This window comes from Cervus elaphus, chromosome 18 (assembly GCF_910594005.1).
Source record: "Cervus elaphus chromosome 18, mCerEla1.1, whole genome shotgun sequence".
In the NCBI taxonomy this organism is placed as follows: Eukaryota; Metazoa; Chordata; class Mammalia; order Artiodactyla; family Cervidae; genus Cervus; species Cervus elaphus.
In genome coordinates this window covers 81,905,647-81,917,405 of record NC_057832.1, presented here as the reverse complement: position 1 = coordinate 81,917,405, position 11,759 = coordinate 81,905,647, and the positions used below count along the sequence as shown (strand labels likewise).

General features: G+C 47.1%; 1 long non-coding RNA gene across 3 annotated transcripts; it reads left to right on the top strand.

Moving 5' to 3' along the window:
* Positions 1-1,909: 1,909 nt before the first annotated feature.
* LOC122674812 lies at positions 1,910-11,005 on the top strand. 3 transcript variants are annotated; one of them, XR_006335046.1, is made up of 4 exons: positions 1,910-2,156; positions 2,642-2,846; positions 8,250-8,299; positions 8,919-11,005. It is a non-coding gene; the product is annotated as an uncharacterized LOC122674812 (long non-coding RNA). The 3 variants fall into 3 exon arrangements; XR_006335047.1 differs by having other exon boundaries at positions 2,622-2,846; XR_006335045.1 differs by lacking the exon at positions 2,642-2,846.
* Positions 11,006-11,759: the final 754 nt, after the last annotated feature.

Here is an 11,759-nt window from a genome sequence, read left to right as displayed (position 1 = left end):
TAATACCAGAAAAGTAAAGCCCTATGTTTTTGTCTGGATTTAAACATTTTAAGTATTTTAAGTCATTTAGTGAGTTATCCTTTTACCTGGAATAACATAAATGGTTGTTTCAATAGGATCTTTTTTTCTATATTTAAAAATTTTTTTTTTAATATTTATTTACTTTATTTTTGGCTGCGTCGGGTCTAGCTATGGCATGCGGGCTCTTCACTGTAGCATGTGGACCCTCTAGATCAGATGCACAGGGTCAGTAGTTTCGGTGCCCAGGCTTAGCTGCCCCGTGGCATACGGGATCTTCGTTCCCTGAACAGGAATTGAGCCCGAGTCCCCTGCGTTGGGAGGTGGATTCTTAACCACTGAACCACCAGCAAAATCCCCAGCAGGATCTTATTCACGGGATGTGACCTAGCATTCCATTGAAATGATTTCACAATATATACCAAGAGCAAATCATTATGTTCCCCACATGAAACTAATATAATGTTAATGGCAATTACATCTCAATGAAAAAAAATAGTTGAGCGGGTTCAGTGCTTTCTGCTGGGTCTCACAGCTCATCACTGAGGGAGCAGGATTTGCACACAGGAGCACAGACACCACAGGAAGCACGTAGAAACCCTCTCCCTGGTGTGTTGCACTCCCTCCTGACTCCTGCCTCCTCTCTCTCCCAGCACGTCTGGAGAGGCCCACCGGAGGCCACTGCTCATGACTGCATTCCTGGTGGATCCACCTCTTACTCTTGGCCTGGAACCTGGCCTCCCAACAGTCCCTGTGGGCTTTCTCCTGTCCACACGTATCATGTCGGACTTCGTGGAGGCCACTTTCACCAGCACCCTGAAACCTAATTTTCATGTGAACTGAGGAATTTGCTGCAGCTTATATAGGGGCAGAGTGGGCAAGGCAAGCCTAAGACCTCATCCTGCCCTGAAGTCCAGTCTCTGTAAATTAGAAACTGCAAGAAATTAGATGTGTGGGAAAACCAGAAAGAAGTTCAGAGATTCAGAGTAGGTGGAGGTTCAGCATCTTTGTACACCTCCTCTGCTGTTCATGCTTTCAAAGGAACCGGCTGGCACAGAACGGTATGCTCTCCTCTCCAGCCAGAATGGCAGATAAGAGCAGGTGCAATCACAGAGGCCCAGCCTGTGTTGAGAGGTCGTGACCCCTCCTCTACATGGCTGTCATTCCCAAAGCATATGGCAACTCCATCCAACCTCTCCTACCCCTTTGCCCTTCCTCTGACTTGGTTCTGTCAATCCTTTTCTTTCCTCCCCCCACCTCCAATTTTCATCCTTAAAGAACTAACTATATAACAACAACTCTGTCAGAGATGTGAACACTGAGTAGGTCCAAGGGAAGGAGCTCTGAGTCCCATGTCTGCCCAAGCCATGGCAGCCACACCCTTCCTCATGCCAGGGAGGATGGCTGGGCTGGAGACAGAGAGCTTTGTCACCTGTCACCTCGGCTCGGGGCATCTGAATGGTGACAGAGGTCTATGTACACAGGACACTTAGTGGCAAAAGAAACATCCGGCCTTACGCCTTCCCCTGGACTTGGCTCCCTGCCACGTCTCCCTGAGGGCCCAGGACACTGGCTGACCAGAAAGCAAGATGCAGAGGAAGCTGACAGTCACAGACCCTGCTAGCCAGCCTTGCTGGGTGGGAAGCTCTCCCACGCCTGCATGGTCAGAAGGCAGAGCTGGGTGGTGGGGTAGGTGAACACAAGGCCAGCCTGTCCAGGGACAAGTCATTTGTGTCTTGTGAGCTTCTAGATTATTTCTAGTACATCCTGTTCATGTTTTGCTATTTCTGGTATAGGGCGACTCTATCTTTCTGAATATAGCATAGCATGAATTAATCATCTCATTTCTGATATAAATAGCTGGTTATTTTCAGTACATCTTAAACAGAGTTCTACGTGCTTTGCTACTGTCCTCCCACTCAATCCCACTAAGAGCCCAACCTGCAGACAAGGAAAGCAAGGCCCACCGAGGTTGCTGAGGCCCAGACCTCACTACAGGATCACACAGGCCACACTGGATATAGCTTGAGTGTTTTCCTATTAAGAGACTTTTGTGGAAGGCTATTTCCAGTGTGAGCTACATCAGTTAGAATGACAATTTGCTGCTGTTAACAGAGGCCAGAAAATATTTTGACAAGGTAAGAGTTTATTTTCTTCTTTTTCATAGAACCAGTCTGGGGGCAGGGCATCCAAAGAAGCTATGTGGTTCAGTGCTTGGGGTCCTTCGCTCTTTCTCTGCTTTCTGTCTGCAGCGGCTGCCTCCTGGCTTACCAAGATCTCATGGGTCAGAATGGCTGCTGGAGGCCCAGCTCTCAAATCCACATTCCAGTCCAAAAGCAGGAGGAAGGGAAAATAGGCTAAAGGGCCTGGCCCCAAGCTCTGTTCACGTCTTAAGAAGCTATTCCAGAAACTTCTCCCAGCAAATTCCCCTAGTGTCTCATGGTCAGAGCTGTGTGGCGCAGCTGGCTGTTAGGGCAGCAGCTCTCCTTGCCAGCTCTCCTCCATTTAACACAGCAATTCTGCTCCTATGGAAAAAGGGACAGCACAGGGCTTCCTTGGTGACTCAGTGGTAAAGAATCCACTGGGTTCCATCCCTGATCTAGGAATATCCCATGTGCCACAGAGCAATGAAGACTGTGCATCACAACTACTGAGCTTGTGCTCTAGAGCCCGGGAGCAGAACTACGGAAGCCCCACACACCCTAGAGCCTGTGCTCTGAAACAAGAGAAGCCACCGCAATGAGAATCTCAGTACTGCAACTAGAGGGCTGCCCCTGCTCTCTCAACTAAAGCCTGCACACAGCAACGAAGACCCAGCGGAGCCAAAAGTAAATAAACAAATTAAATTACATAAGAAAAAAAAAGGACAGTCCATATACGGAAGGTGGAAGGCAACCTGTGTCTTGGTTCCCTGTGTCATTTATATTGGTAGCTTCTGTCTCCTGTATTTTTATTTGCTTGTTTCTGATTAAAGCACACAGTGCCTTTCTACAAAGGTCCCAGGTTTGGAGATTAGGATGTGGACATCTTTGGGGACCACTATTCTGCCGACTGCAGAGATTGAGGGGCTTTCCCCCAATTTCTTCTGAGACCCCGCTTCACTGCACCAGTGCAGCCACTTTAAACAACGTCCCCAGCAGGGCCTATCAGACTCGGGCTATCTTCGGGGGTTGGGGGTGCTGACTGTGAGCCCTGCTCTGTAGGGCTGTGAGACAGGATGTGAGCAGGAACAAATTGGGTCCCAAAGAAACGAGTTTGTCCCCAGTCAGAGGGTGGAGACAGGCCGGACCTCCCTACAGGGGGACCTCAATCTCCACCCGCTCCCCTCTTGGCTTCACCTGGGGTAAGAGGCCTCCTTGGGCTCGGTCATCATCTCTGTGTGCTCTTTGCCCACAGCAGGACAGATGGGCTGCTCGCTGTGGGCACATAGTGGTCCTGGGCGCTGCGAGAGCCTGATAGTCCTCCCTTCTCCAGGGAGATACAAAACCTCCAGAGCCTTTCAGTTTTCCTTCATCCCACTGCTCTCAGTTCCCATCTCCTTCTGGTCTCCAGGCCCTGGGAAAGATGCTGAGGTTACAGCTGTGAACACCGTCCATCCCCAGCCTCATCAGGGCCCACAGAAGGGTTTTTTTTTTTTTTTTTTGTCCAAACCCAATCCCCTGAACTTGGGGTGCACTCTGTGATGATCTTCACAGCTTTGAAGTTACTTTGCAGCAGGTCTGGCCCCATCACATCCTCAGTATCTATGGGGATGGTCTGTCTCCCACTCAGGTGTGGCCCCCTCTGTCCTCCTGATCCCAAAGACCCCCCAGCATCACTTGCCCCCCTCTACTTGAGATCCACAGGGTCTGAATCTTCATCTTATCAACCACTCCTCCATCCCTAGCTGACACATATACAAATTCAAATTTGCGACTCACTGGTATGACTTCAGAAGGACCAGTTCATCTCTCTGAGTCTTACTGTCCTCATCTACTAAGTGAGAAGTGGACAGAAGGACCCCGAAGCTTCCTTCCATCTGGGATGTCTTATGCCTCTTCCAAGGGGCTCTGTGTTTTAAAAGTTTTGAACAAAAGACCTCACTATACCAGCAATACACTCAAAACTGGGTGGTTTTCACAACAAGCGCTGAACTTGAGCGTCTGACTCTCAACCTGATTTCTGTCTAATGCAACATCCTGTCCCAACTGAGCTGGTGGAGATCACAGGGACTGCAGTACCTTCCACGTCACTCCCACCACCCCCACCCTCACATTTTCATGGCTTTCTCTGGGGTCTCCTGCCGCCGCTCCGCTCTGTGCCCCATAAGCAGCTCACAGGCTCCGTTTATTGATTGATTGAATGAAGTACAGTTGATTTACACTATTGCATTAGGTATACATAGCAAAGTGATTCGGCTTTTTTTCCAGATTATATTCCATTACAGGTTACTCCAAGATATTAATTCCCTGTGCTGTACAGTGAATCCTTGTTGGTTACCTATTTTATATATAGTGAAACTGTTAGTCGCTCAGTCATGTCCAACTTTGTGACCCCATGGACTGTAGCCCGCCAGGCGCCTTTGTCCATGGAATTCTCCAGGCAAGAATACTGGAGTGGGGTGCCACTCCCTTCCCCAGGAGATCTTCCTGACTCAAGGATCAAAGCCAGGTCTCCTGCATTGCAGGCAGATTCTTTACTATCAGAGCCACCGGGGAAGCCTGTTAATCCCATGCCCCTAATTTGTCCCTTCCCCACTCCCTCTCCTCTTTGGTAACCATAAGTGTGTCAGAGGCCCTTTTAAAACCAGTATCAGATGGAGCAGTGGTCCTGACTCACCAAGTAAAGCCAAAATCCCCCACCTGAGCCTTCCATCCATGCCCTGCTGCTTCACCTGCCTTAGCTTGCCCCTCTCCAGCCTTCTCTGGTGGCGTGGTCTTCTATTTGCCCAGATCCTCGGGCCTCTGCCTGTACTGATCACTGAGACCCTGGCCAAAGTACCAGCTTTGCCCAGGCTGCCTCCTTTAAGTCTCTGAAATGCCCTCGCCTCAGAGGCCTCTCTCACCATCTTAGTGAACCTGTAACTTTCCTTCCCTCCCCACACACTGCTGGGTCTCTTCTCCCTCAGTTTTCATCATTCCATGCTAATCCCCACTTCCTAAAGGGAATCCATGTCCTGTTCCTCTGATTAATATTACTGGTTTTCTCCCAGCCCCAGACACGGAACCCCTCAAGGACATGGATTCCTGTCTGGACTCAGAAAAGTTTCTAAGCTCCCAGATGCCTGGCATAGTGACTTGGTCATGAAAGTCCCACAGGACACAGGCCCTGCCAGGAACAAGAGAGTGGCATTCTCCCTAGTGTCTGACAGAGGTGACATAAAGGGACAGGAAATCATTCAGTTTATAGTCGCTTTCTCCGTGACAAGAGCCGCAATGCTAAGAACACCTTTCGCTGTCAGATGTGCCTGTGCATGGCTGGTTCTGGGGCTTCTGTGTCTCAGAGAAGCAGCAGCCTCCCATGGACCCTCAGCCACTCCTGAGAAGAGGTGCTAGTCCTCGCTGGGCCCCCCAAGCCTGCCCCCTCACTGAGGCAGCTGATGGTGGGGCTCCACACCCAGGTGCTGAGGTTTGAAAACTCTCCCTGCCCGGAGTGGGGTTCTCCTTTCACAGGCTCCACATTTACTGCTTTGCCTCTTCCCTGTCTCCTTGTGATAATATTTTTGGCTCCAGAAACAACAGTCAGCCTGGTCAGCAGGGGTTAAAGATGCACCCTGGTGACAGGATCAGGGTGGCCCTGGCACAGTGGCCAGAGTGACAGTGCTATCCCTTGCCCTAAAAGATGTCTCTGCAGACATACCCCGTGGGTAAGAGCAGTGACCTGTGGCCATGGCCTCTGCCGCACAAACCAGACCTAAAACTGGAGAGGCTGTCCCATGTTGAAGTTTCCTTCCCCTTTGAAACATAGGAACACTTAGAAGAGACACAGTGAGCAAAGGCTCATGGGTTCTGAGCCCTCCCTGTGGTTCTCAGGAGATGGTTCCAATCAGGTGAATGGAGGCTGGACGTAATGGCCAGGTCCCCGGCTGGATCGCAGCATTGCAGTGATGGGGAGGTTGGTGTGAGGGCTGGCGTCAGCAAGAGAAGAAGGCTGTGGGTTTCTGCTCAGCATGTATTCTCCATGCACCGACTGGGATGGCGGCTGTATGGGTGTCCCTGGCTTGGGATGTCCCCAGAGATAAGTCACACGCCCACAGAGGAGAGGGGCCAGGTGGCGTCACGTGACTCGAGTCCTGGAGGGCCAGCTCTCCATTCGTGCCCGGTGCTCCAGGGTAGCAGGAGGGGAGCCCTGAAGCTGTGCAGCTCCTCCCAGCCCCGCGCTCCTTGGCGCTGACTTGTTTTGACCCTGTAACCAAATCAATGCTCAGCGAGTCCCTTGCCCTTCTGCGGTTTGGTACTGACTCCCTGGGCCCCAGGCTGATTCTCTTCAGGGAAATCCCTGCTTTTCCCAAATGTTTCAGCTCTCATCCACACTCGGTCCTGTCCGAGATTCCAGCTCCAGCACTTGCTTGCTGTGTGACCTTGTGCGACATTACCCAACTTTTCTCTGGGCTCTTTTCCTGTGCAAGGTGGACGGGAACCCACCTCGGTTTCTCTGAGGATTGAGTAAAGCACAAACACTTTGTTGGTTGTAGCCATGACACCCTTGCTCTTGGTTCTTCTCTGTCCCCATAGCACGCAGGCTCCTTATTTTCTTCTAAGGACCATCTGACTTTCTTCTTTGTCAAGAAAGAACTGGGCAACTTAGTACAAAAAGACATTCACTCCAGGAAACTGATTATTCTCTTTGGCATCTGATGGCTCTTAGTAACATCAACCAGGAAGGTTTTGTTTTCAGTGTTACTGAATCTGATTTATTTTGTATATGCCTAAATCTCATCTGTAGTTTGACAGGGAACAAAGTAGCTGGGCCCTAAAGGTCAGGGGTCGCTCCCAGTTGATCCATCCATCAACCTTGTCCCTGGACTCACTGTCCTGAGCCAAGTCTGGGTCCCCTGATCACAAGATTTGTTATGTGGAGACACTATGAACATGACTGAGCAAATGCTTTATTTAAAATATTTTTGCTCATGGTTTAGTCAAGAAATTCTCTTGGTTTTTGGCAGTAATTTTGCATCCTGAAGAGCTGAAAACCACAAAGAGGAGAGCATAATGTGCAGCCACGGTCAGAGAAATTCATGAAACAAAAGGAGGCATGGCCAAAAAAGGGCAGAGAGGCGCTCCTGTACCTGCACTGGGCTTGCACTCCACCTGAACTGGGCTCAGGCCTGGCCGCTCCTCGTGGGCACTGCTCTGAGGTGGTCCCTCTCTTGGTTCTTTGTCCTGTTCCTCTCCGAATGCCAGGCCAGGCACCAAGAGACCAGAGGCGTTTGGAGAGGTGGAGTGGGCTCTACGGAAGATTCCTCTATGTGGGAAGCACTGGCTGCAGACTGTAAACATATTTGGCTTCCTGGATGTTGCGAGACACCTGCAGTGGTTACCCTAAGGGACATTCTACCAGCTGTGCTTGGGACCTAGAGAAGTTTCTGGGCAGCTGGGATCATGGATGCTGCCCAATTCGGCTACTACATCCAATGTGATCCAAGTGCATCCTTACAGTCTTAAAACATAGACTCTGTAGGAAAGGAAGTCATGCTCTATACAACAGTGACATCGTAAGGAACTCATTAGTCTGAGGTCGTGGGGTTGACCATATAAATAGGCTCAAGAAAGATTAAGATACATTCATGAATGATAGATGAGCCATGGATGATTAGGAAGATCTGAGCTCATGTTTAATCCTTCTTTGTTTTCTCCCCAAAATACATTTTCATAAAAAAAAAAAAATAGGCCAACAGGTTAGAACTAAAAAGTTATGTCTAGTTTTCAAAATATTACCATTATTGCTGTTTTGTTCAAGTTTCTTCGAGTCTTGATCTCCATAAAGCATTGCTTGTATAATTAAAGTTGTACTATGTAAACAACTTTCTAACTTGCCTTATAATCCAACATTATATCATAAATATCTCCACAAGCTATTTAAAACTCTTTGCCACCATTTTTTCAGATGCTTGCAAAATAGTTCAGGGATATTTAATTTACTTCCAAACTTACTGTGATGAATAACTTTGTACAAATAATTTTTTCGGGTGTATTTAGAGTTGCTTCTTTTGGCCATGCTTTTTATACATTAAGTGTTTTTCTTTTGGTCAGATTTACTCACATGGATTACTGGTTAAATGATATAAACATCAGGCTAAAAGGTATGCATGTTTTTTATAGTTCTTAATACATGTTACCACATTGCTTTTGAAAATAGTTGTATCAATTTATACATCTATCAGCATTACATAAGTTTCCTTGACTTTACCAGCATTACATATTTTATTTTGACATTTTCGTTAACTTGATAGGCAATGAAAGATATCTCATTATCTTAATTTTCATTCTTTAATCACCAGTAAGGTTGAACATTTTCCCACATGTATTAATATGTTCCCTAATTCCTTTTTCTCTGGGGTGAATTATCTGTCTCTCACTTGTCCATTGGGAGTTGATTTCCACAATTTGCATGAACTCTTCATGCAACAAAAACATCAAACTTCTGTAGCATTTCGGTGGCCTAAGTGTTGACGCTCTTGCTCTACAATAGCCTGTGTGCCCCTAAACGTGTGGTGAATACCACTGCCTGTACCAGGGAACAACCAAGGAGAAAGTATCTTTTACTTATTTCTTTGTTATCTTCTCTTTCCTGAGGCTCTCTCTGGATCAGATTCACCCTTTATGAGTGGGGTCATGTTTATTTTACTTTTCACTATAATTTATTATAATAAGTGAGTCTGTGTTTTTACTAACAGCCCATTTCCTCCTTCTTCCCCAAAGGAAAACACAGATAAATGGCATATCTGGTGCTGGAAAGAAGTGTGCATCTGAGCGGCTGTGCCCCAAAGACCCTCCGCAGCCTCGTTAATCAAACCCAAATGAAGTGTGCCAGCCCCCAGACGCAGCCTTTCCTGACAGACGGAATCAGGTTACAGGGACTATGAGGGCAGCCTCCCAACGAGGCAGTCCAAGTGGAGGGGAGGCCTGTCCATGTTTTGCCAGAGGAGCTGGTAAGGGTAACGAGAGGTGTGTGGATATGGGATGCTCAACAGCCTCTGCTTTGCTGCAGACAATTCACACTTTGGAAAACACTTTCACACACAACCGCCTTGTAAGTTAAGAATGCTTCGATCCATTCTGTGGGCAGGGAAGCCGGGTGTCAGGGCTGGAGTGCTTTGCCCACCATCTCAGAACCAGAGTCACACCTGCAGGGGACCTGACCAGCTCCGCTGTGTCCAATTACTGTTATGTCCTAGCCACTCAGGTCTTCCTGCAGGAGAGAGAACTCTGTATCGAGGGCCTGAGAAAACCCCACAATTCTGGACTCATCAACACACATCAACTTGTGTCTTGTGGTTTAACATCAAAGGAAGACACTGATGCCATAGGTTGCCTCGGAAATTTCTCCTTTCTAGTCCAATAGGTTCACCCATTTTGGTCAGAATAAGACAAAGTAACTAGGAAATCCTAGAAGTCAGTCTGATTGCAAATAAACTTCATCCATTCATTCGTACAGCAAATGATGATTTTTAAATGATGCATCTTAGAACTTCCCTGAGGGTTCAGTGGTTAAGACTCCATACTTCCAATGCAGGTGGGATGGGTTCAATCCCTGGTCAGGGAAGTTCTGCAGGCCATGTGGCACAGCCAAAAATATTTTTAAAAAACCCCCAAACTTAAATGATACATCTTTAATTAACCTACAGTAATATCAGCTTTTTTGGCATATAGTTCTATAATTTTTACATATGTATAGATTTATACACCAGAGCACCACAACAATCAGGATATAAAACCATTCCGTCATTCCCCCAAATGCCATCATACTATTCCTTTACAGTCACACCCCAACCCTAATTCTTGGCAACCACTGATCGGTGCTGTCACTATAATTCTGTCTTTTCCAGAGTGTTGTATATGTGGAATCATACCATTCAGATTGGCTTCCTTCACTTTGCATAATGTCTTTCAGACTCATCATTCTACTCCTGTCATTAGTCCATTTCTTATTATTGCTGATAGCATTCCCTTGTTTGAATGCTCCATCCACTCAACTGTTAAAGGACCGGTTCCCAGTTTTGGGTAATTATGAATAAAGCTGTTATAAACATTTGCACTGGCTTTTGCATTCATATAAGTCTTCATTTCTTTAGAGCAAATACCCAACAGTGGGATTGCTGGCTCATATGATAAGTGTATATCTAACTTTACAAGAAAAAGTGCCAAACTGTTTTCCAGAAGGTTTTCTCCATTATTTTGCATTCCCACTAGTGGTACAGAACCATCTACAGTTCTGCATTCTCATCAGCACTTGGTACTGTCAGTATTTATCTCAGCCATTCCAACAGGGATATAGTGGTCCCCGTTTTGGTTTTAATTTGCATTTCCCTGACAGCTAATGATGATGAACATCTTTCCTGTGCTCATTTGCCACCTGAATGATCTCTTTGGTGAAGAGTCCAGGTCTATCAATTACTTTTTAGTTGGGTTCTTTGTTTTCCTACCACTGAGTTTTGACAGTTCTTCACATATGTTGTAGTCTTTTATCTGATTTGCCTGACAGACATGATTGTTCATTGACAGATGTCAAACAAGTGTTGTGTACCGAAGCCACAGCCCAGGTCCTCCAGGCAGGGTGGGTGGGCAGGCAAGCAAGTCTTTATTACTAAGTGGGGGACAGTCTTTAGGAGTAGGTGAGATGGCAGTTCTTCCAGCCTCCTGTAGTCAGCTGTCACTTTCCAGGCGAAGTGTTTCTAAGCTGATTTTTGAAATGTGGTAGGAGTGAACCAAGGTTTGCCCAGACTTCTCAAACTACTGTCTGACCTGCTGTTCTACCCCCTCAGCTTTTATTTCCTACTGTCTCTCTCTCCCCCAGGTTATCTCAACAAGAAACATGTCTTCAAATGTCAGAAATCTATTTGGCTTGGACCTGTCTTCCTAGTTTCCCACACAGTCACCCAACCACCTCTCTGAATCTCTGCTTGAGTTTGAAATAAGAAGATAGCTGTGGCAACGAGAACTGTCAATTTTTCCTGTGCAGCTTTCCCAATATGCCATAACTTAAGGATCACATCAGCTTTTGTCCTCCTTACACATCCATGTCCAACTCATCCTTTGAGTTTGATTTCACAACATATCTTTAAGTCAAGCCACAGTAAGCTGCCATCAGCTCTTGCTTGGATGATAGCAATATGCCTGGTCATCCCCTCGGCCTCCACCTTTGCCTTTCTATAGACTAAGCTCCACCCAAACCCAGAGGCACCAAGGCAAATCTCATCTTGTTGCTTCATGGCTCCCCACCATGCCAGTCTTGTAGCACTCATCACAATTACAAGAACCTGTCTGCCCTGGACCCAGTAGATTTCCTCTCTACCATCCTTTCTTCTTCCGTCCCTGGATCCTTACACAGCTGCCTCATCATCACTAAGATCTTCCCTAAAAGTCTGTTCATCCTACTATTAAGGCTACTCTTCAAGAAATCCCCATTCTACTACCTGTCTTATCTTTGTAAAATCCGTGAGTTCCCCAAATACCCTGTTTGTTTGCTCTGTGTCTGTTGTTTGTCTCTCCCTACTAAAGCACCCAGCCTAAGGGGCAGGACTTGCTCATGCTGCATCCCAG